A 22,824-nucleotide genomic window follows, 5' to 3' on the forward strand; every position below is an offset into this window, starting at 1 on the left:
GCTTTGTCATAGGCCCTTCGGTTTGATTCTAGGGGAATCAAAACCGAACCGAATATATATATATATATATATATATATATATCCTGCCGAAAATAGGCAACTTAGCTGACACGAAGAATTACAGGCCAATAACTTGTCTGAACGTACTTTATAAGATATTCACAGCTATCCTAAATGATAGGATTGTTCGGGAAATTGAACCTGTATGAACAACGAGGCTCAAAGAAAGGCGTAGCCGGATGTCGAGAGAACCTGCTCATCGATAGATGTGTCTGCATAGATGCAGCATTCTACCAGCGTGACCTATCAATGGCCTGGATTGATTATCGGAAAGCTTTCGATTCGACCTCCCATAGAATTATCATATGACTTATCATAAGATGACAAGGTCATCTTTCAGAGAGGTGTCTTTCAGGGCGACACCATGAGCCCACTCCTCTTTTGCCTTACATTATTGCCGCTATCTCTAGCACCTTGCTATTCCGACGGGTACTTGCGCGGCAAACCTGCAGATCGAAAGTACAAGGTCACTCATGTATTTTACATGGACGATCTTAAGATCTATGCTAAAAACAAAGAGCAACTACATCTAGCTCTAGGAATTGTCGAACGATATACTGAGGAAATTAGGATGGAATTTGGGTTAGACAAATGCTCCAAGGTTTATTTGAAGCGAGGAAAACTGCTGTACGACACCTTTGCGCTGGAGAGACTTATACATACCTGGGCGTGTCACAGAGCCGCATTCAGGATGTGGCATCTATAAAGGATACTCTCCGAAGCAGATACAAACGTCTCTCATCCGACAGATTTGGTCTTTCGAACTGTCGGCGAGGAACAAAGTATCTGCAACGAACATGCTTGCCATCCCGGTAGTACTCTATGCATTTGGAGTAGTTCCATTGACGATGAACGAGCTCAGATTCCTTGATATCGGGACAAGAAAGATTATGCACATGAACAAAAACATGCATCTTAAGTCTTCCGTTCCGCGACTGTACATCTCACGCCGTCAAGGTGGTCGCGGCATATTGAGTCTTGAATGTCTTCACAACAGGATTATTCTGGGTACAGCACATAGAGTTGCAAATGGAAGAGACCCTCTTCTTAAATTGGTCAGGAATGAAGAAAAAGTAGGCAAAAGAACGTTTCTGTACAAAGCAGCGGAGGAGGCTGTTGAAACACACGGACTTAACTTCAGTATTAGGGGTGAGCAATATGCTTTAAAACTTATCTATCTCGCGAAGGATCAGTCAATGTCTTGTGAGCTAACGTTTGCTTTCCTTAAATCGCCCAGATTGAAGTCAGGTACGGACGGTTTCATTTTTGCATGGCAAGACAGTCTCATTTCCAACCTTAACATACCGTCGCCACATTTTGAGTCAAGACATTCCTGATGATAGCTGCAGGGCGTGACATGCACACCCCGAGCATTTAGCTCACATACTATCTAGTTGTCCAACTCACGCGGGAACGACCTATATTCAAAGGCACAATGCGGAACTAAGAGTGCTTTATTACCATCTCTGTCACTCTTACGGCATTAACCTTAATATCGCTCCTCTAAATGCTCCTAGGGAAATCGAGTCAATTGTCGAGAATGGGAAGTGCCGCGTATACTGGAACTTTATATTTTCGACAATTGTTTCTGTTGCTCACTCGAGGCCTGACATGGTTCTTCTTGACTTCAAGAAGCGAACCATGTTCGGTATCGAATTTTCGGCACCAGCTGACAAAAATATCATAACCAAGGAGAATGAAAAGAAAGACAGGTTTCGAGACCTTATAAGGGAGTTGCAATGATTGTACCCGGAATATTCTGTTAAACTAATAGTCCTTATCATCGGCGCTCTTGGAGGTGCCAAGGTTTTACTAGCTAATGGCCTAGAAAGCATTCCCGCGTGTCAACAATATGCTAAAAGACTTGCGGGAAAAATGCAGAAGGCGGTAGTCCTTGGGTCGCTCCGTGTTCTTAGGGCGCACGAGGGTTTTGCTGGATCGTCGTATTGATTCCTTCACAGACTGTAACCACCTATCTCACGGTCGTGAGACGTGGTTGTGGCTGAAATTTTACCGCGATTTCGCTGGGAACGGGTGCAATTTTCCAGATTAGCACCCGCTTCCGGCGAAATCCTGAGGTTGTCCTTATGACAAATTTTTAATTATTTATGTAAGGTTAGGCTATAGTATCATATTCATCTTTGTGTACGTACAATAAGTTAAGAATGTGTCTCGTGTATGTCCGCCCCTATTTAATCGAAATATTTTTCTCGTGTTGGAAAGGACGCGCAGAAATCACAGAACTCTGCCGTGTTTTTGATTTGAGAGGCGTTCTGTGAAATATTCAGTCTTCCATTTTGTTTTTAACGGACTTTAGTTTCGCAAATTTCAAAGCTTCCCGTTGCTAAAATTACAGACCAATTTAAGAATTTTTCCTGCATTATATTTAATTATCATAGAAACAGTTCTGTAGAATTTAAATTAACGTATGTCTGTAATTATTGCGGATTTTTTCTAATATCCGCCACATCGGAGCTAATTCTGTAATTCCTCAAGTGCAAATTTTTTCTGTGTAGAAGTGATATGAATCGTTCAGTGATCCTGTGTTGTTTGAGGACGTGTTTCAAATTATAGTTATACACTAATTTGTTCGTTCTTCTATTTCATATCGAAGCAAAACGCGCACATTTTGGTCTGCGTATTCTTCTATGTAATTCATACACATCCTCGCAGGACATCGTGGGTATATTAACTGTATTCTACATTCGCAACACATTGTTAGAATTCTTTCTTGTCTATTTATTTAGTTTATAAAATTTCGCTTGTAGCAAATTTATAATGAGGTTCCTTCTTTAATGAGTATTTCATTTTAATTTGTGCACCCTGTAAGAAAGTTTTTGCATTATTTCGTTTATGCTAATAAATAATGAATCTTCTAATCTAACGTCTCATAAAGAGACATTTTTTTACTTGCGCAAAGAAAATATTGAATATGTATTTGTAAAAATAAGATTTAATGTCCAAGAGTTTAATAATTTTAGTTAAGAAATTTTTTATTATAATATGGAAATATTCCAAAATAACTTGTCAATAAGACACTTCTAATTTGGATTATTATTTTAATTTTTAAAATATATTAGTAAATAATTGTGATTTGAAAGAAATTTAATTTTTCTCAAAGGTTTAAAAGAAATTTCTGTTGTTTTTTTCGATCTTTATTGATATATAACGAATTTCCTATTTGCATTAGTGCTTAATGAATAATTTTAATAGGATAGTAATTATTAAATTCTAAGACATGTTGCTTCTCGATGGCTGGATCCTAGAAAAGAAATGCAGATACGATTAATATTAACGAATATATGTTTTCATAGGAATAGAACTTCCTTATCTGGAAGAAATTAGTCAATGAAAGAGGAAGGAAATAAAATTATGTTGAGGTCAACGTATTTTATAAATACTTCCTTCGTCTTGCGTTGAGTGAGTAATTAGTGCCTCTTTTTATTGAAATAAAATATTATTAATTTGCTTATGTTTACGTGTCTTTCTATTATAATATAATAAGTTTGTACTATCTACTGACGTAGTATTTATGTTGTTGTAATTGAATTTGTAATTGTATTTGAGAAAGAATATTGCCCAAGGTTTTTTAAAAATATTTTTTGTTTTTCTTATTTTTTTATTAGTTCTTGAATATCAATATGAGAGATCTTGAGTCTATTTATGTGTACAACTTTTGATGTGTTACCTATTCGTATTTTTACATTTCCTTTTCCTAAAATTTCTAGTATTTGATAAGGGCCTGAATATTGATTATTGATTTTTAAAATTTTTCCTCCTAGTAAAAATACTGTATCTCCTATTTTAAAATCATGTGGGTTAATTTTTATGTCGTAATAAATTTGAGACTTTTCCTTGGCTGTTATCAAGTTTTGTCTCGCTTCAGCTGGCATTTCAGGTGGGCTTGTTATTAATTTGGTTGTGTAGTCGTCGTAAGTTTCAAGTTTTTCGTGTGGTGGCGGTGGTTCACTTGATGGTGGTCGTGCTATTTTTCCAAAGACTAGCTCATATGGAGTACATTTTGTACCTTCATGTACGCTTGTATTATAAGAAAATGTTGTTAGTTCTAACCACTCGTCCCATTCGGAATTTTTATTCTCTCTTTCAGTGGTTGTAAAATATACGTAATTATCTTTCCTCATACACATTTTGTCACTACATCCTACAATATTTTTGTTTGAATTAAATGGGATTGATACTGGGATTTTAATTGGGGGTAGTTCTGGGGGTGGGCGATTATCTTCTGAATCTATCGCCTTTGGAGATTCAAGATCATCTTGAAGTTCTTTATTTCCCTTTTCTTCGTTATTATTAAAATTTTTTCCTTGTCAGCATCATTTATTTTATCATCATTATCATTATTAAGAGAATTATTATTAAAATTTTTGTTGTTGAATTTATCATCAATAGAATTTTCATTTTCACAAGCGAAATTATGGTTTTCTTCGTCGTATCTACCTTCTTCAAGATTTTCTTCATTATCATTTTCTTCATCTTCATTACCTTCTCGATATCCTTCTTCTGCATCTTCTACTTGATCTTCTTGATCTTCTCCTTCTTCATCTTCATTTGATGCACTGGTGCTTGAATTATAATTCTTATCTTCATCTTCATTTGATTCTGGCATTTCTTCTTTATTAGATTTTCTTATTTTATTTGTTTAAACTTTATTTTCTAAATAATTGAAATATTCGGGATCAGAATCTGTGTCTTCTATAGGTTGAGCATTTGTTATATTTTCTTTCCTAGGCCTACCTCTCTTTTTAGCTGTAGGAGTAGGGATTACCTTATGTTTATTGAGCATAGCCTTACATGGTCTACCTCGCTTTTGTATTTCTATATACTCTGATTGAAAATTTTCTTCATTAGTTAGGCTTCCTCTTTCTTCATGTTTAAGAGCAGGAATTGTTTTATGTGAGTTGAGCATAGACTTACGTATTTTTCTGGATATTGTTTTCTTGATTTACTGCTTGTTAACATAGCATTCCAATTTGATTCTTCTTGTTGAGTTGGTTTAATGATTTCATTTCTTTCTTCACTAGTACTTAATTTATTTAGAAGATTTGTAATTATTGAACTCATTTTCTTCAATAGTTGTACATCTAGATTTTGAATGTTTATTTTAAAATTGTTAAAAATAGATGCTCATAGGCAGGATCATAATTTTTCTTCATTGATAATTGCTTTGACTTTTTCTTATTTGTCTTAAAACTTAGATTTTTGGATCTTCCTGTTGTAGGATTGATTTCTTTTCCATAATTAATGTTTGTAAAACTTGAAATTTTGCTTCCACTTATAGTTGGTTTAACGTTAGTAAGACTTATTTTAGTTTTAGTAATTTCGCTCTTTATGTTTTTTTGATTGAATATTTTATCTCGATTTCGTATTTCTTGATTTAATAATTCTTGAGGATTTCGTTTTTCTTGATTTAATAATTCGTCAATATTTCGTATTTCTTGATTTAATAATTCTTTGCAATGCTTTTTGCTGAGTTTCTGTCCATTTAAATTCTACATATTTTTTCAATAATTTATTCAGCGGAGCTGCTACGTTTGAGAAAGCTTCGATGAATTTTCTATAATATCCTGCAAGTCCTACAAATTCTTTTATGTTTTTAGGCTTTCTTGGAATAGGAAAATTTCTTATTGCTTCTAGTTTTTTTGGATCGGGTCTGACTCCATCTTTATCAATGACATGTCCAAGATAAACTACTTCTGGACGTAAACATTCACATTTATCTGGCTGGAGATTTAAATTTTCTTCTCTTAATCTATTTACCAATTTTGTGAATTTTTCTTCGTGTTCAAGGGTATTCGCATATAAGACTATGTCGTCCAAATATACAAATAATTCGATTTCTTGAAGACCGGTTAGAACGAGATCCAGTAAACGTTGGAAAGTTGCAGGAGCATTCTTTAAACCGAAGGGCATGCGGTCAAACTCATAGTGTCCGTAGGGTGTTGAAAAGGCAGTTTTGTGTGAGTTTTCCGGGCTCATTTTTATTTGATGAAAACCACTGGCCAGGTCAAAACCGAAAAATATTGTGCTTCTAATTGGTCTAAGATATCTGTGATATTAAGGAGAGGGTAACAATTTGCTGTAGTTTCTTCATTTAATTTTCGGTAATCTAAAACCATTCGCCATTTTAGATTTCCATGAGAATCTGCTTTTTTAATTACAAGGAAAACCGGTGAATTGTAAGGAGATTGAGATGGTTTTACTATATTATTCTTTATGATTTCATTGACGTGTCTAGTTATTTCTTGTCTTTGTACTTGGGGAAGTCTGCATTGTCACGTAAATATGGGTTGACTGTCTCCTGTAGAAATGTTGTGTTTAAGTACATAAGTTGCTTCAAGGGTTTCGTCTGGCATTTGGAAGATTTTTTCATTGTTATTAATAAGTTTTTCAACATGAATATATTCTTCTTGATTTAAATGCTCGAAACGTAATAATTTCTTCATACCATCAAGTTTACATTCTTCGCTAGTATTAAAAATTTGATGATATTGATCTTCTTGATTATGTTGAATGCAAAACTAATTAAATTTATGTTTAAATGCTTGTGACTCTAAACTATTGCCTTTCCTAAAAAGATTCCACTATTTGGTAACAGTTCAGGAATAAAACCGGTTTCTTTTTCTTTGTTCTTAACATGAACATAATAATTAAAAATTGTTCTTGCTGGGATGGTTATTCCGATGACGCCATCGTGTTCTACTGGAACTTCATTTGGGATTATATTAAAAATTGTAGGAAAATTAAATATATTTATCGTAATTTGTCCTAATGTGAAAACTGGGTGTACATTAATATCTGTTAATCTTAAACAATTTAATCTGTTAATTATTACATTTGATTTGATTACATTTTTGTTCGGGCTCCGAGAATTGACGATTTGACTAGCTGTTGAATTTCTTTCATTCCGATAAACTATGGCTACAAGGGCAAGGAATTTGTATCTCTAAGCTGCAAGGATTGCCTGTAATCAAGTACACCTTATTGCTGTCATAAACTTTCCCTGTAACTCCTTTATCTAGCTGCTTATAATCTAAGGCATTAGAACCTTTCGACGTTGTCACTTTTCTCAATTTCGTCCCAAAATGTCCTTTTCTGTATGGTAACACTGTAATTTAGCGGGACAGCTTTGGGACGGCCGCTTTAGATCGTAGGTCTGTGCAGACTGGGATCGAAATGTTATTCGATGAAAGCGGAGCGGATGATGAGTTAGAAGAGCGTGAAGAGTTTGAAAAAATGTATTAGGACACAGTATCAAAAATCAGAGAATTTGTAGAAAAGTGCCGATCAATTGTAACGCAAGTCGCATCCAATCTCTCATCAAGTGCATCATCATCCCAAAATTTGCAATCAGCCTCGGCTGATATTAGTAATCTCCTCTGAATGACAGCACTTGTAGCGAACCTCCCCACACTCACAATTCCTAAATTTGATGGATCATTTAAAGATTGGATTAAATTTCGCGATTCATTTAAAACTATGGTACAGGAACGAACAGAACTCTAACAGTTAAAAATTCCATTATTTAAGTTCGTCATTGATAGGAGATGCGACCAGAGTGATTCAATCGTTAGGTGTTTCAGACGCAAACTACGAACTTGCTTGGGAAATTTTAACGGATCGTTGTGAAGATTCACGAGCACTAGTCCATTTTCATGTAAAATCGTTGTTTGAATTGCCAACTTTAACAAAGGCTACGTGCTCCGCTTTGAGACAGCTAGTTGATGATGCGAAAAATCACTTACTAGCATTAAATGCGCTCGGTGAAAATACAGAGTCTTGGGATACGATAATAACATCTTTATTGCCCAATAAGTTAGATTTCGTGACTAAGAAAGAGTGGGAAAAAAGCATGCTGTCAGCGACGGAAACGCTAACGTTTACGCGAATGACTCAATTTTTAGAACGTCATTGTAAGTATCTGCAGAGAATTGCGGTCGAGAAACCATGCCCTCAGACTAACGGTAGTCAACAAAAACAAATTAACTCTAAAAATAGTGCGGGTAAAAATTACAAACGTCTCACTTCTCATGCGACAACAAAGAAAAAGTGTCTATTGTCCGACGATTTTCACGCGTTAGTGAACTTTGAAAAATTGCTAACACTTCCTGTGAACGCTCGTATAGGACAACTTGCTAGATTACGTGTGTGCTTTAATTGTTTAAAACCAGGACATAGAAACAAAGAGTGTAATTCGGGACCGTGTGCGAAGTGTCTGGGTAGGCACAATACTAATGAACAATCTAACAGGACAACTCTCGTTGCTCATGCTACACGTGAGAGCGACAAACATGTCTTACTAGGGACCGCGATTGTGTACGTGAAAGATCGATACGGTAATCGAAACGAGTGCCGCGCTCTTCTAGATACCTGTAGTCAGCTAAATTTAATGACTCAGGACTTTTATAATCGGTTAAGTCTTCCGGTCGCGAAATCTGAAGTGATAGTGTCGGGAGTGTTTAAATCATCTGAAGAACCTGAGTATTAGGCTCAAATTATTCTAAATTCGCGATGCACCGGGTATTCGAGTAAAATTACATGTCTGATTACACCGGAGATTACAGACGAGATGCCGAACGCACTCCTTCGACACAGTGATTTCAGGATACCGGACGGAATAATTCTAGCTGATCCGAAAATCATAAATTCTTGCTCGGTAGATTTGCTAATTGGCGGAGGATTATTTTGGAACCTGTTATGCGTTGGACAGATCCAGTTGCGGGCTGATGGGCCGACCCTTCAAAAAACTAAGCTGGGATGGATTGTAGCTGGTGAGATGAAATTGCCTTCGTCACAAAAATCGAGAGCGCAGTTCAACTTAATTACTAATCAACAGATTCATAATGAGATCCAGCGTTTCTGGGAAATAGAAGATTGTGTAATTAAGGGAAGGTACCCTCAACTAGACCCAGCTAACATTTCTGAACAAAACCTCGTTGCAACAACAGAGCGTGACTCACAGGGACGATTCATTGTAGCCATGCCCCTGAAAGAAGAGGTCAGTGAACTCGGTGAGTCCTTTAATATGGCTTACAAGCGTTTTCTTTCTAGGGAACGGAAATTGAACAAGGATAGTGATTTGAAGGACAAATATGTAGAATTTATGGCTGACTACGCACGACAAGGACACATGGAACTGATGACTCAAGAGGAAGTAGAAACTGGTAAATTAGTCAACTACTTGCCGCACCACGCCGTTACAAAGGAAAGCAGCACGACAACAAAACTTCGGGTAGTCTTTGACGGTTCAGCAAGGACCTCATCAGGACTGTCCCTTAACGAGGTACAAAGAATCGGTTACTTGGTTCAAAACGATCTGTTCTCGATTACTCTACGTTTTCGCCAACATCCAATAGTTTTATTGGCAGACATAAGACAAATGTATCGCCAGATACGAATTTGTGAGGATCAGCAACATTTACAGAGAATCCTGTGGAGAACCCACCCCTCAACACCAGTACAACATTTTAAATTAATGAATGTCACGTACGGCACCGCGTCAGCCCCATTTCTCGCGACTCGCGCATTGTGACAAATCAGCGAGGACAATAAAGAAAAATATCCAAACGCTAGCGAGGTTATTATTCGAGTAACAGCAATTGGAACCATGTACCTACAAAGGAAAATCCAGCGCATCGTATCTCACGAGGTATCAACCCGGAGGACTTGCAGATCTGTGACATTTGGTGGAACAATCCACTGACTAATCTTGTGATATCTGAAGAACATAAAAAAATTAATGCATGTAGGGTGCCAGGCCGTCATTGCGTCTTTGAGAACTCGATATTGGCCCCTGTCCTGCAAAAACACTGTGAAGGGGGTTTTTAGAAAATGCATAAAATGTTTTCGAGTTCAACCTGTAACGACAGAGTACGTGATGGGCAACCTGCCTTCTGTGCGAGTTACCCCTAACCGCCCTTTCTATGTCTGCGGTGTGGATTATGCTGGACCATATAAGTTAGGCGAACGAGTGCGAAGCCGTGTGACTTACAAGGCATACATTTGTATTTTTGTATGTTTTGTGACTAAAGCAGTTCACATTGAACATGCTCATGATTTAAGCACTGATGCGTTTCTCAACTGTTTACGTCGTTTTATATCCCGTCGTGGCAAGTGCCAAAATATACATTCAGATAACGGAACTAACTTTGTAGGGGCTCGCAACAATTTAAATGAATTAACGGCGCTTTTGAATAACAATAAATTCCAAGAAATTATAAATAATTTTTTATCTCAAGAACACATCCAGTGGCTCATGATTCCACCCCGTGCACCCAATTTTGGAGGGTTGTGGGAGGGGGCGTTAAAATCAGTTAAAAAACATTTATCACGTGTTATTGGGGAAACTAGGTTACCTTACGAAGAAATGTACACGGTTCTAACGCAAGTTGAATGCTGCTTAAATTTACGCCCACTTTCTCCACTCTCCAATGATCCAAACGACCTCACTCATTTAACTCCTGGACACTTCCTTATTGGAGACTCTTTATCTGCATTACCACAACCAGATCTGATTTATGTTCCACGTAATCGTCTCTCAAGATATGAGCATCTTCAACAAATGCTACATCACCTTTGGAAACGCTGGCAACTTGAATACTTGAATCAATTGCAGCAACGAACCAAGTGTTCTTATACAAAATCGAGTCCCTTAACGCCAGGTTGTGTTTATTCGTGTGGCTGACTCAGTTATCAAGAGATCCATAAGCAAGGTCTGTATCTTGTCAATGGATCAAGATACAATGGAACTTCCAAAATGAATTGTTCTGTTTAGAATTAACGACAGTATTGAATTGACATTCAATTTACTTTAAGAATGAATATACATATACAAATATTTTTATTTTAAGGTTATCGTTTTTAATTTGTACTTAAATGTTTATTCGCCACCATATTTCATCTCAATTGTATTTCTGATCTATTTAAATGAAGTTGAAAGATACCCTTTCAATAGTGGGCGGGATGTTCGGGCTCTGAGAATTGATGATTTGACTAGCTGTTGAATTTCTTTCATTCCGATAAACTATGGCTCCAAGGACAAGGAATTTGTATCTCTAAGCTGCAAGGATTGCCTGTAATCACGTACACCTTATTGTCGTCATAAACTTTCCCTGTAACTCCGTTATTTAGCTGCTTATGACCTAAGGCATTAGAAGCTTTCGACGTTGTCACTTTTCTCACTTTCGTCCCAAAATGTCCTTTTCTGTATGGCAACACTGTAATTTAGCGGGACAGCTTTGGGACGGCCGCTTTAGACCGTAGGTCAGTAGGCAGAACTCAGTTATCCTTCAGAGAGACAGCATTTATGTAAAAGCTTCACACTCAATTTAATGTAATTCTGAATAATATTCCTTATTTGTTTAATAAATTGGATTAAAACGTTCCATCCGCATTGTTTACTGTATCCGAATAGTTCAACAAGGTGCATGCAATCGTGTAGAAATTTAGAAACTTTTTCATTTACTTTGCACGCGCAACAATTTTCTTCTATTAAATTTGGACCGGCTCCGGTATCGATCATCATTCGACTTGGATTTTTTAAACCATGAGTTGATAGTGTTATGTAAGAAATAGTGTTAGTTATATTCATGTTTATTCATTCTGTTTTTAAATTTTCTGATTGTTGGGATTTAGTCTTAGGTGCGTTTAAAGGTTTGCTTGGGCCCCCCTCTGTGCACCAGTTCTATGTAGGTATTTGGGCTTCTTTCATTACATTGAGGACTCTGACCTACATTCTGTGACCTCAATGGGGTTCTTTCCTGATTTTATCTATTTTCCCATGTTTGATCTTGTGGTCCCGAATTGAAACGAATATTTTTAAATTGATTTCTGTTACCATTTGAATATTGTCCTAGATTATTATATGATATTGGTGATCGCTGATCTTTATTCGTAGTTGGGCTTGAATAATTTTGAAATAGTCGCGAATTATTGTTTACGAATTTCCTTTGGTTATTATCTTGAAATGGTCTATGAGTATTATTTGTGAACGATTTTTGATTGTTTTCTTGAAATTGTCTTTGATTTTGAAAATTATTAGGAGAAAATTGTCTTTGTTTTTGAAAATTCTCAGAAAAAATTGTTTTTGATTTTGAAAATTATTAGAAAAAATTGTCTTTGATTTTTGGTCTGAAATTGATTTTGGAGTCGGTTAGAATTTTTTAAGTGTTGATTAAAAGTTCTTCATGTTGATGCAATAGCAATATGAAAGGAATGAGAAAGGGGAGATCACATTCATAGGAAAGGGAGCAACAGTAATAGACTACATATTGGCTGAAGAAAGAATGCGGCATATGATAGGGAGTATGAAGGTAGTGAATGAGATAGGGTCCGAGCACTTTCCGGTCATAGCTACACTAAAAAGAGACGTCAGTAAGCGCAGGAGAGGGGGAAAGGTAATAGGGTTCGAAAGAAACACGAAATAGGAGCCTGGACGGTAGATAAATTAAAAGAGTTTAAACAAAAGATGGAAAAGGAAACGGTTAGGTATGAAAAAGAGGAGGGAATACTCGTTAATTGAAAGGTTGAAGGGGTCGATTGAGAAGGTAAAGGATGAGCTGGGTACTAACGAACAAAGAGTAGGGGAAAAGAGAGGCTGGTGGGACGAGGAATGCTCGGAGAATAACGAGAGAATGAAAGAGTGTGTAAGCAAATTGAGAAAAGGGGAAATGGAGAAGGAGGAGTATAACAGGAGGAAAAAAGATCATGAGAAGATGCTGGGGAAAAGTGTAGGATAGTCCCAGGAGTAATGGAGGAAGGGAACGAGATAACTAGAGAAGAAGTGGATGAGGCAATAAATAGGATAAAAAGAAACAAGGCGACAGGAGAAGATGGGATGGAGAACGAAGCGATGAAGTATGGCGGAGAAGGGATTAGGGATGGGATGTGGAAGATCTGCAACATGGTCTGGAAAGAGGAAGGTTAGCCGGAAGAGTGGGCGACGGGACTGGTGGTAACGCCTGTCAAGAAAGGGGAAGGAAATAAGGTAGAGGAATACAGAGGGATCACTCTCATGTCAGTCGGCTATAAAATATATGCAGAAATAAATATATATGCAGTTGGAGAACTCAGTAAACAGAAGAGTGCTATGGCAGGCAATGAAAGAGAGGGATGTAGAGGAAAAGTTGGTGGTGGGGATAAAAGAAATGTTTACTGAAACCAGGATTAGGGTGAAAATAGGAAAGAAAAAAGGGCAGGTTTTCTGGACAGGCAGAGGTCTGAGGCAAGGGTATCCTTTGAGTCCGTTACTATTTAATATCCTGCTGGTAGACCTAGAGGGGAAGCTAAAGGAGAAAGGGAAAGCAGGAACGGTTATGCGTAATAGCAAACTATACTTTTTAGCATACGCGGACGGTGTAGTTCTGTTAGCAGATGATGAGAAGGGGATGAACCTAATGATGAGAATCTTCGAAGAGTATGTGGGAGCAAAAGATCTGACGGTGAGCGTAGAGAAGACCAAGGTGATGTGTTTCAGAAAGAGAAACACCATAATAGACTACGTTTGGAAGATGAACGGACAAACAGTGGAAAGGGTGGAGGAATTCTGTTACTTAGGTTTTTGGTTTGAGGCAAGAGGGGTAACGAGCTGCAGGTGAGGAAAAGAATTGAATGTGCGAGTAAAGTAATGGGCCAAGTATGGGGTATAGGAAAGAGAAGGTTCAAGAACGATTTGAGAATGAGGGTCTGGTTGTTTGATGCGTTGGTTTGGGCGGTGTTGCGTTATGGTGTGGAGATCTGGGGATGGAAGGATCATAGGAAAGCAGAGAGCATGCATGACCAATTTTTGAGGTGGGTAATGGGGGTTAGCTGGAGTTGCCCAGGATATATGTTAAGAGAAGAGTTAGGAAGAGAAAATATGGTTATTAGACAAATATTAAGAGAGCCTGGAAGTTTGAAGAGAAGCTAAAAAGGGGAGAAGGAAGCAGAATAGCACAAGCATGTTTGAGCGAAATTCGGAACAGTGAAGCGAGAGGCAATTTGGGAAATTCAAAATGGGAGGAAGAAAAGAGAAAAATGAGAAGGGTTTGTAATATTCGAGAAGGGGGTATGGAGTGGCAGGATATAGAGTTAGAGCTATTAAACAAGGAGAAGAGAGATGGAGAAAGATTATAGATTCGAGGTACAATAGATGGTATATGATGGTCAAAGGTTTAAAGGTCAAAAAGGTTTATGTAGAGTATGTGGATATGAAATGGAGTCATGGGCACATGCATTAGAGAGATGTACAGGAGAGGAAGAGGGACAGTTGAGCGTGGATGAGTGTGTAAGATGGATCTTGGATGGTAGTGGACAGGGAGTGATGTGGATGAAGAAAGGGGAAGAAGTAAGGGAAAGTAAGGGAGTAGGGCAGAGCCAAACGGGTGATCCTGAAAAAGGACAGTAAAAAGCGAAAATTGTTTTCAATATCGTGGAATATGCATTTTTTAAGGTAAGAGGAAACGGAAGCCCTGGAAGCTCGCTCATTTTAAGAATTAAGGTTACTACTGTTACGATTGTTTATCCTACGTAATGCGAAAGACTAGAATATAAGTAGTAGTCCTCAAACCCGTAAAAGGGAGAGATTAAATACATACATACTTAGAAAATTTTCGTGAAATTGATTTATTTTAATTCGAAAAAATACTTAAAAATTTGTTCGAAAAATTGATTTATTTATTTTAATTCGACAAAATACTTAGAGGATATACGTGAAATTGATTTATTTATTTTAATTCGGAAAAATATTTAGAAAATTTTTCGTAAAATTGATTTATTTGTTCGAATTATAAAAAATACTTTGAAAATTTTCGTGAAATTTATTTTTTATTTTAATTTGGAAAAATACTTACAATTTTTTTTATAAAATTTATTTATTTTAATACGAGAAGATACTTAGAAAATGTTCATCAAATTTTATTTTTTTATTCTAATTCGAAAAAATTTGATTTTTTAATTTTAATTTAGAGAAAAACTTTAGATATTTTTTACATTAATATTAAAAATAAATTTAAAAATTAGTTTGAAATTCTATTTTATAATTTTATATAGAGAAGAAGTTAAGAAATGTTTTAAAAATGTATGTATTTAAAACAATTTAATATTCGATTATCTCAGAATTTTCGTATTGCTTTCGTTTCCAGGCCGTTGTACCAAAATTTATAACGAGGTATGTTACGTCTCAGATGAGATGTACTTACCTTGACATAAAATGAAGATATCTAAACTTATGCTACTTCCTCTTTTTTTGATTCTAAATTTATGAAAAAAATAGAAAACATGGATTGAGGAACAAGCAAAAACGAAAGGTTTAGACAATCAAATTATTGATTTAAAAATGGTTAAGATATAAAATTACAGTTTATTAATATCAAGTTTACATGAGTATATGTTTACTTTATGTAAAAAGTATATGTAAACTAAATAAGTATATGAGTGATATGTGTTAGTTTTGTTGATATTTAATTGGAGATATGCAGCATGGAATTGCCAGAATAATCTTACTGGAGATACTATTGAATTATTGATTATTATATTATTGATCGAATAAAATAATTTTTTACTAAACTTTGAACTGCTATCTCCAGATTTTCGATGATATATGCAGTTAAATTAACGATAGGATAAAAATTCAATTGTTTAACTGGCAGTAGCAAAATGGAACGAAACTTAGGTCTGGTTCCTGTTAAAAAGGAATGAAATATTATATAGAACATATAGCATCTGCTAAAAATATGAGCACAATACCTTTCAAAAGGGTTTAATCGATGTTTGAAATGTTTCTTAAAATATATTTCTCAATATGTTGATATTAATTTATTTTTTTTAATATTGTTTCTGGAACTTAGTTGAGTGAATAATTCAGGAGCCGCATCGAATAAGAGCACATATTTATGTTCCCATTTTCGATCCGGTCCCTCAATGATTAAAAAATGTTTTAAATTATTATAATTATACGAGGGCGGTTTGCCGATACGTGCGTGTTGCAACGAAGTGCGAAGCACATGCGACGCATATGAGGTTACGTTGTGAGGGCAACTGGATCACATGCGCTTGCGGACAAGACGTGCTCCACATATGCAACGCATATGGGGTCACATAAGTGAGAATTTTTTCCATCACGACATGTCGATCATTCTGCACATCGGGCAAGCACTATGCTGGCATAGTGTCGACATATTGTTATGTGGGTTATCTTGTGGGCTACATGGAAGAAACTATTAAATATTATTATTATCAATCCGGTCGGTATGCAGTTTTCTTGTATTGGTACACTAGAAACATTGCGTTAAGTCCGTTTCTAGTAGAACATCAACGAATAAGAGGTTATATTACAGCTATCTCTATTTTTGTCCAAAATAACTGATCCTTCTTGTTAGATATCTTTAAAGGTAATTTTTCCAGCACATGAAATGCCACAGAAGCAAACCATCATATTTTCTTATCTTTAAAGGTTTTGATTTTCATAAAAAGCTGCAGACGGCTTTGTCCTCGGTTGCATGTTAGAATTAATTAAATTACGAAATCATTATTTTTTTCATGTGATTAATACTTGAAGAAGTATGATATAAAATAATGTCGAACTTGAATTGAGAAAAAAATGGATCAATTAAACATCTTATTATCTTTAAAAAAATCATTGACAATGCATAATTATAATATTACCTAACTCTTTAATACGGAGGGAAAAAAACGGTTGGAGGAATTTGTGTCAGTATTTACAAACAATGCGGTTACATACAAATTACGGGGTTTTTTTAGATAACAAGCACACTATTTCAATTCCTAAAGCTTTCTTTTGACATGATTCCTGCTTTTTATGCATTTGTATTGAATAATTAATTAAAATTTGCAGGGAACGATCACAATGACAATGAGACTGCCAATTTAAAAATGCAAACGATCAAAATATTCGTTTTATTTTTAATGACGTGATTTATTATGCACAATTTTAACCGGTAGTGTATCTATTTTGTTTGAATTAAATATAACATTAAGTCCCGAAAAACAATCTGCGCTGCAAAAAGTCTGCCAGGCAATACTACTTGAATTTGTGAAATAAAATTTGGCTATGTAATTTGGTGGGATTGAATGCCATAAGAAAAATGGTTTTGAGAACAAAATTCTGGGTATGGGAAACTGATAGTATAATATAATCCCGCCGATTTCTTGCATCGCCGGTTTTTTTGTGGACATAAATATAACAAGAAACAATAATAGTGCTGAGCCAAATGAATCGAAATTGCGCGTATAACTATTTTATATATTCTTAGCGAAGTACACTGCAGTCCCACTAGAAAAGTTCCCGTTATAGAGGACAAGGTGGTCCAAGTGGGCGAAAGTGAAGCGCTGCGAGCTCAGCGGAGCAACTCAACAACAACGTAGGAGTGTATATGCAAAAAGCGGGCTGTACTCTCGGGAGTTAATCGTGTCCTCTGCTTCAGTCATTTTCAGTATGTTGTAAACATATCGCAATACATTCGGTTCAGTTCGATTTTAGTCACTCAGTGTATATGTTATGCGCGTTACGAAAATATTGAAAGAAAACAAGAGGAAGCGTTTACCTTTCGAAGATAAACATAAAATTTTAGAAGAAGTGTAATCAGGTGCCTCAAAACAGTCTACCTAAGAAATCAGAAACGATTGGCCGCCTTTCAATCGTATTTAAAGTCGTATGAAATGTGTATCTTAAAGAGGACCCTAACAGCACAAAACGTTCCGGGAACGTTTCTTGAGGATGTAAAATGTACGCCGCTCGGGAACGTTCCACTGAGACCTGTGGTGAACCTTCCATTATTGTTATTTTTAATAACAATTATCTCGTAAACCGTAAGAGATAGGTAAAAATAGATGTCCTTTTATAGTTTTTAGTACCGTATACACTACATTTTAATATGGTATCAATATCATAAACTGACATTAATTTTGACCTATCACTTATGGTTTATCGGATATTCATTGATAATAATAATAACGATCATTTATTCTTTGTACTTTCCTAAGTGGCGGACATTTTACACGCTCAGGGAACGTTCCGAAGGTTCCCGCGGAACGTTACAGGAACGTTTCTGGAATGTTCCGTGCTGCTAGGGGATAGACAGATTGCTAACGATAGGTTAGAGGTGCCAGTGAATCGGAGAAGTGATCATTTAAGATTCACCAAGAAATATTTCGTTATCGATTAAAAAACGACGGTCAATCGTAATAATACTTTTGGGATACCCTACGCTTCAATACGCCATCTATTTTTTCAATGCGGCCAAAATGTGAACTCGCGAAACCAGATAGGATTTCGAAGATGCATTTTCATTTGAGCTTAACAACCATTTTTTAATTATTTCACATAGTTTACACTACTAAATATATGAAAACAATTAAGATTTATTGGAAACTAAGTGTTACATATGTGTAATTTTCATCGTATACAACGAAAAAACACGATTTATATTAAAACTGTTTTTGTAAAAAAAAATAATCATTTAAGTATATTATATGTTTAAACAAATTATAAGCTTCAATTAACTTACCTTCACATAAAAGTGAACTTAAAATAAATTTGGATTAATTTATACAATGGAATATATACTAAAGTTCCTTTCAGCTTATGGTGTGTTGAAACTTATATGATATAATAAAATAATTATTTTCCTGTACAAAAACGTTTTTAACAAGAAATGTCTTTTTTCACTGAATGCGATAAAAATTCTTCATTGAACACTTATTTTCGAAAAATGTGAATTTTTGGTATTCACTTATTGTTCTAAACTAATAAAAACAGTGCTAAAATTGGTTTTAATCCCAATTTAAAACGCAACTTGAAAATGCTACCTGGTTTCACAAGTTCGCGATAGTGGACAGTCCCTAACTTATCTGCATTTTCCTATTCAAATTGACATGCAGTCACTTCCTATTCACTAGAATTGAATAATGAAGAGCGTAATCTGCATTATACAAATCATCGGACTTCATCAAACATCAATTGTAAGATACAGATTCGTTTCTGTAAAAGAGAACCTGCACTTCTACATTCAGTTTGACATCCTTCAAACTCCGTTTCATTGAGAGCTTGAAACGATTCATGCGTTTCTTCTGTCAATCGTAAATCACGAATTTAACTTAATTTAGTGTTTTGAGGTTATGGCTTGGCAGATTTAAGTAAGTCCAAATAGCTGACCAATTCAAAGATTCCCAAAATAATTGAAATGCAACTTTGTCAATCTGGAATATTAAGATTCGTAATGCAAAGTGCTACAGTTCAATCGTTTCTTTTTTTCTGGGTATTTTGAAAAATATGGTATAGTTTAAGGTGTAAGAGCAAAATTTTTATTCTTATTTCAGCCAAATATTTAGTTTCTTTGTTTCAGACAAATTGAATGGATATCATGCATAAAGTAGGCAAAGTTTGTTTTCAGGTTATGTTTGGAGTATTAAACCTTTTTCGAAGATGATGTTTATTGAGATCCATGTTGAAAGTATACTTGCAATACATTATATATACCAAGTAAATAAAATAAAATAAATAATTTAAAGTAATTATACAATTCAGTTGTATATTACTGGTGAAAATTACATACTTGTCTATTTGGTTGGATTAAAAATATTTTTTAATTGAAAATAAATTGTGTTGAGTTGAAAACTAATACTTCTGAATAGCGAAATCACAAGTGTAGAAAATAATCCTCTTAAATACCGAAATTCAAATTTTGAAAAACTGCGGTAATTCTAATTTCCACTGTGAGGTTATGTAGATTTTTTATCGTTTAAAAAACCCACATAAACATTTTCACGCTCATTATGACATTATAAAATCAAAATGGTAAAAATACAACCAAAACAAATTTTAAAGACGAAACTAACAAAAATGATTGAGACGGCCCTGATTGTTAATGGTTAGGTGAGTCCCGAGTTAGTACGTTGAGATAAAAGTTACCCCCGAAACGGCTACTATAGCGGGACTGCAGTGTATTATTATTTTTTTTACATTATAATGGTATGAAAGTAACCAAAACATAGCTTATCATTAATTGCGCCAATTTAGCCTTCTTTCGCCTATTGCATATTTAAAAAATAATATTTAAATTTCTTCGATTACATATTTGAACGGTGTAATGACAAAAGGGCCCAAGCATTCTTTTTTAAAAATGAAGTTTATGGTTTATTTTTTCGAACAAAAAATCCAATTTAATCCCCAGGAAATGAATTGAAGCGCTGATAATTACAGCTAGGTAAAGCCAGAGTTATTATAAACGGAGATGAGGTTCTGGGTTTCAGGGTAGGGAACTATGTATACAGAGTGTCCAAACTCAAGTGTCTGGACTCATATAGCTGTATATAAAAAAAGTCTTATTGAGGCGAGCGCCGAGGTGGGCTTAACGATGGGAGAACAGCGGTTACTACTCACTAAAGTACATTAGACTCCCGCTCACCGATGCACGTCTGTTTATATCGCGCTCCTGATTGGTACAGCTTACACATTTTATAACCTAAAAGCTGAAACTGTAACTGATTTTTGGAAAAGGAATTCGTTTTCCTTAAGATAATATATGAGGGCAAAAAAGGAGCCAAATTTGTTTAAGGTTAGACAAATTTGGTAAAGTTGACAGGTTGAAAATGTGACAACGTGACCAAAACATCAGCACATCATTTATAACGAATTTAAATAAGTATACTGAAAGCTACTGCCTATTCTTCTGATTTCTTTTCTCTCTTTAATTTAATCCTTACCTTTCAAATTTTCGAATTAGATACATTTTTTAAATTATAAGATTGGATTCTCGGGAGGAGAAATAAAGTATCTAATGACACCTGATATTTAGAGCTCTTTAAACGATTTATTCAATATTGAAGCTATAGGACACCACAACTGCGATGTTGAACACGATGCGATAGAAAACTCAATTGAGAAAGTCTGTGTCACTGAGGTTAGGGACGTAATTAAGAACTTGACAAACGGTAAGGCTGCCGGGGTAGAAGGTATTAACTCTGAAATGCTTAAACACTGTGGCGGGTACATACCATATAGACTGTGCGAATTGATAAATTTATGTTTCGAGATGGGAGAGGTTCCAGAGATTGAAAAAAGCGATTATCCTACCAATATACAAAAGAAAGGGAGATAAAGGCGACTGCAATAATTACAGAGGGATTAGCTTGTTAAGTCCCGTAAGTAAAATATACTCAAAAATACTTATTCGTAGGGTAATCAAAATAACAGAAGCAAAGATTTGGGAAGTCCAAAGTGGGCTTATGCTAGGAAGGTCATGTACGGATCACATATTTAGCTTAAGGCAAATAACAGAAAAAAGTTTGAGAGTAGGAAAAAAAGTTTTCTGTGCATTTGTTGACCTAGAAAAAGCTTTTGACAAGGTAGATAGAAGTAAACGTTGGGAAGTCCTGAAAGAGTACGGAGTCAATGGATGGCTTCTAGAAGTTATAAAAGCAATATATACGGGTAACAAAGCGAGTGTAAGGGTGAATGGGAAATTGAGTGACTGTTTCGATATTATTCAAGAAGTTAGACAAGGATGCGTTATGTCTTAATGGTTATTTGTATTATTTATGGACAAGTGTTTAAGAATGGCTCTTTTCGACGAAGAGGGTGTGGATCTCGAAATAGTAAGGGTACGTGGGTTAGCGTTCGCAGATGATAAGGTATGTCAGAGTTGATCGAAGACTTACAAAGAATGTTGAATAAACTAGATGCCAGCATGAAGAGCATGGGCCTCAAAATTAACGCAAATAAAACAAAAACTATGGTGTTTAAAGGAAAGAGTGAGAAAACACTATGCAACATTTTATTGAATGATGAGAGAATTGAACAAGTTGATAAGTTCATAGACCTTGATAGCTTATTTACTAGCGACGGGAAGATAGATGAGGAATTAGATAGACCCATAAACGAAGGTAAGAAGGTTATTGGTAGATCAGGTCCTCTTAACAGAAGTAAAAATATAACAAATAAAGCTAAAGTGGCAATGCATAATTCTATATTTGTACCGGCTGTATTATACGGTGGCGAGACATGGACTTATCAAGAAAAAGATAAGATTAAAATTAACGCAATTGACATGAGATTCATGCGCATAATATACGGGAAAACTCTGATGGACAAAGTAAGTAACGAGATAATTTTAAAAGAATGTGGAGCAGAAGAGACGCTAGTAGACACATGGAAAAGATATCGGTAAAGATGGTTCGGGCATGTTGATAGAATGCCAAATGAACGACTAACAAAACAAGTGTATCAAGGTAAAGTAAATGGCAGCGCACCCAGTGGTAGACCGCGGAAAGACTGGTTAGAATGTGTGAATGAGACCCTAGTTAGAAGAGACATAAGAAGTCACAGAAACACGAAAATCTGCATGAAAAAGTGCATGGGCATAAAAGAAGCTAGAGAAGTATGCCAGGACATGAAAGTATGATTTATTTAAACATGAAAAATCATATAAAAATAGGTCATAATAATACTGGTTATATGTTCGACTGAGTGATTGATCACAGTAAAATATATGGAGGAGTATACTGCAGGAGAAAATATACTACAGAAAATCTCGATAAAGCAAAATATTCAACTGAAGAGATTATGAAATTACTAGAAGAAATTAATAAATAGAAATAATTATTAAAACTAATGAAAATGAAAGTTTGTACCATTATATAGTTTGAATTTCTTTTTAAATTCTTATTAAATATATAGTGCATAATTTTTCTTATAATAACTAATTTGTTTAAAATGTTAAAATGGTTCAAAATCTAAAACAGTTAAGTTCT

The 22,824-nt window shown here is 35.3% G+C and overlaps 1 protein-coding gene across 11 annotated transcripts in view; it reads left to right on the forward strand.

Moving 5' to 3' along the window:
- LOC117179013 (beta carbonic anhydrase 1) overlaps window positions 1–22,824 on the forward strand; it is a 544,277-nt gene that overhangs the window by 402,973 nt on the left and 118,480 nt on the right. The window contains exon 1 of one of the 11 annotated variants that reach the window (XM_033370636.1): window positions 3,461–3,480. The exons of the other annotated variants lie outside the window; for them this stretch is intronic. The gene's annotated coding sequence lies outside the window, so the exon portion shown is untranslated. Of the gene's footprint in view, window positions 1–3,460; window positions 3,481–22,824 lie in introns of those variants that run through there. 11 annotated transcript variants of the gene reach the window in all.

Source organism: Belonocnema kinseyi, chromosome 8, assembly GCF_010883055.1.
Source record: "Belonocnema kinseyi isolate 2016_QV_RU_SX_M_011 chromosome 8, B_treatae_v1, whole genome shotgun sequence".
In the NCBI taxonomy this organism is placed as follows: Eukaryota; Metazoa; Arthropoda; class Insecta; order Hymenoptera; family Cynipidae; genus Belonocnema; species Belonocnema kinseyi.